Here is a 3,813-nt window from a genome sequence, read left to right as displayed (position 1 = left end):
ATCCCTGAAAGGGGTTGGTGTGGTTAGCATCTGTACGTGGTAGCAGTCTGGAGTCCCACCTTCAGTGAAGGAAGAGAAAACTAGAAACCTGTTGGAATTAGATGAACATTTAAGAGATATTGGTGGCAGGGTGCCTTCTAGAAATGAGTGTCTTTATGCACATTTTGCTTTTAGCACATTTGAGTTTATTGTGACTTTATGTATATTAGGGTGTCAAATGTTTTTTTATTTCTAATCTTTAATAAAAAAATACTGAATTCACAACTGATTGCATGTATTGTGGAGCGTGACGCACTTCTAACGAGTTTAAAAAAATTAAAAATACACTTCCCTATTGTTAACTATTAACAAAAGTATGTATATGTCATGGAAACAATGCTAGTAATTAAGCACTTAATTCTTGTACTATGCATTGTTAGCTCAAGTATTGGAATTCAAATGTTTCTTTTGTTTAATACTAGAAAACACTTAAGTTATTGCAGTGAGCAAGGTCATACTGGTGTAGGGTTGATCTTAGGCCACAGATTTCTGAGCCAGTTTGTCTGGATGCCAGTCTCAAACCTACTCAACTTGATCTCCCGTCTGAAAATGTTGCTCATACATTTACAGTCCTAACTAAAGAAGTGCTAGGCCAATCCTGTCCTGGGGCATGACTTCACAGGGCTTTGGGTTTTGTTGTTCGGTTGTTTGGAGTGGGATTTTTTTTGCTCTTGAATGCAAAGTTGAATAGAGTGTGCAATGGATTTGGAAAATGTTCTTTAGGAAAAAAAAAATGTTTTAGGGGGCTGGGCAGGGGGGACCCTCAGCATACTTGTACATGAGGTTTGACACCTCCCCTGTTCCTACTTTTGGGAGATGCCAGGTTATTTATGCTGTGATAATACCTTTCAGAGAGCTGTCATTGTACAGAGAAAAACAAAAAGGATTGTGAAGTTGTTTAATACATGGAAGTTCCTAAACATAGAGCAAGCAAGAAAGGAAGCAACCTAACTACCAAGGCACTAGACATGTAACTTTCTTTTGTTAACAACCCTATGAAATAATAAAAATGGAAACTAAGATACCAGTAAGACCTTTCCTTTGTAATTTTCTTTAAGTTACCTGAGGTGGATGTTCTTACTCAAAGATGGCCATCAGATTAGTTTGGTTCTCATCCCTTTTTGTGCTAAATTCCCTTTGAACTGGGGGGAGATGGGCAAAAGCCAGCTCAGCAGAGGGAGGTGAGAGCTTCTGTAGTGACCTTTCTGCTTTAGGGAGGGAGGTTAGTGTTTTGAAGTGTAAATGAAGGAGGAGCCTGGGACACTTGCACTAAAAGTAACACCCTACACACAAGATGACCTCTTGGACTGAGCCTGCCCTTCTCTAGCCCCAGCACAAGGCCAGATTTGCCTTTTATAAAGCTACTTACCCTAGGTATCACAGTATTTGATACTTCACTGGCCACTTCTGCTTAATTAGCCCAGATAACAAACTACCTCGCTGTAACCACCAAGGGCAGTTAACACATTGCAGTATGGTACCCTCTAAGACAGAGGCCCTCACTTCCAACATCTAGAAAATGTCCATTTCTGTAAGGTGCTCTCGGGAGGTAAAGCCACAGCCTGTTTCCTTAACATGACAACAGCAGCCACAGCCCAGCCTGTGGCTCACAACAGCGCGCACACACAGCAGCGTTAGGCTGCAGGCACTTGCCTGAGCTGGCTGTCTTCAGGTGTGACATCCAGGGCCCTTCCTGGGCTGGCACAGCCACTTCAACCCCTCTGCTGCTGCAGGAATACCGGAGGCAGCTCAGCTTGGCTTCATTTCCATGAGATGAAAGAACCCTGGGTTAGGGCTCTTCTGTAACACTCCTGTGGAAGCAAGTGCAAATCCTGACACTTCAGTGACAGAAACACAACCAAGAAGAGTCAACATAAAAGTGCCAGCTTTGCTTCAGCAGTGGATTTGGGGTGGGGGTAGCAGCAGTCATCACTGTTAAGCAGCACTGCAGACACACTGCTTAACTTTCCCTGTATTGGCCCTGGAGAGCTGAAGCTGACCTTCCCCATTTACCTGCTCCCTTTCCCATTCCCGTGCATACTGCTGCAAGTGCTGTTGTGCTTCCCATACCTGGGGGTAAACCTCACAGGCTCGTGGCCCTGGACATCTGCCAGGACAGCTGGAGACCTGGGCCCATCCCATCCCCACCGCTAGAGAAGGAAACAGGCTGAGGGGCTGCAAGCTTGCAGGCTGCAGGCAGCTGCTCTCCCAAAGCTGGGATGGTTAGGAAGAGCCACAGGAGAGGGACAGCAAGCCTTCTCCCCCTGCACTTCTCAGTCCTGTATTAGCTGAAAAGGAAAAGCCAGGTCAAAGCAGTCCTGTTAGGAGTTCTTTAAAAAGTGTCAAAAGCATTTTAGAAATGTGTTAGCAATAAGGCTTTTTTTTTTTTTTTAAATCCACAAATTAGGTTCACAGAAAGTTTACATCCTCTGATTAGGTGTTGCTGGATTTCTCCATTTGCATTTCTGTACCTTACTGCAAAGGTGTCAAATCTGACACTTCCCTGACAAAGGCAGGAAGAGGTGAGCATTTTGGGGGTGGGACTGGGGAAGGGGCAGTGCGGGGGGGTGGGGGAGAAGGAAGGTTTCCAGCAGCTCTGATGAAAAACCAGTGAAGCCTTTTCAAGTCCTTCTTTATAGAAACTGCCTTTATTCTTTTCCATTCCAAAGTAATACAAACAGACTATCTGATCTGACAGCACACCGCCTTGTCAAAGGAGAGAGGAGCAGCACACTAATAGGAGGACTCTCCTTTGATATGCGGTTGAAGAATAATAGACAGAAGGGCTCATTTTCCCCTCTCTTTGCATGTCAGTCACTCACACCTGTTACAGGGGAAAACTGCTCCTTGTTCAACCAGGTCAGCTGGGAGGACTTGCCACATTATGGTAAGCTCTCCACAGATAAAATCCCCAAGGAGCCATCCAGTCTTGACATCACCAGCTGTTGGAGCCCAACTGTAGGATTTCCCAATTTATGGCCCCATGTCCAAGCATCAGCTGTGTGCACACACATACAGAAGCAGATATCCAGGCCGAACTACTCCTCTGCCCTGCAGGGACATGGGTGCAGACACACGGAACTTACAAATCTGGTGTTCAGCTTTTGGAACACACCGAGACTTTTGCCCAAGTGGCTCTTCCTTCTCCCCGCTGATGAAAACAACTGGGCCAAATAGCATGTCCTCTGCTGAGTTTGGCCCACCAGCCACGCTTGGGCCATGCTCACGTGGACAACAGAAACAAGCCAGTATGGATGGGACCTGGGAGGAGGACATCATCTTGATCCACAGATGGACATAATGGTTTGAACAAGGTCATGCAGGAAGTACATGGAAAACTCAAAGATCAAACCAATCCACCAATCTGGGTGGCTTAACCAGAAGCCTATCCTTCCTCTGCTTCCTAAGACATATTTTCATTTTCTTGCATGAGTTGGTTCCATGTTGCATTTATACTCTTTTCTTATAGAGATTTCCTGAGCCCACAGTTATCTAAATGGATAGTGTCACAAATTTGTGCACTTTAAGCCTCCCAGGCTTCTGCATGAGCTGAGCTAAAGAAAAAGTAAAGGGAAAAAATAGTCTCTCTCCTTCCATAGGATTTTTAGCTCCTTATACAACATTAGCATTTCATTATAGTTTTCAGCAAGTACAATTCATTGCACTGCATTTTAAGAAGGTTAAAAAAAAATAAAAATAAAAGCTGGCACAGAAAATAGTCAAACATGAAAATACACCTTACAGCAAGACACTAAGTTTACTTCACTTAAACAA

This window comes from Egretta garzetta, unplaced genomic scaffold (assembly GCF_000687185.1).
Source record: "Egretta garzetta isolate BGI_Z169 unplaced genomic scaffold, ASM68718v1 scaffold161, whole genome shotgun sequence".
NCBI lineage: Eukaryota > Metazoa > Chordata > Aves > Pelecaniformes > Ardeidae > Egretta > Egretta garzetta.
Note: the sequence above shows the minus strand (reverse complement) of the source record.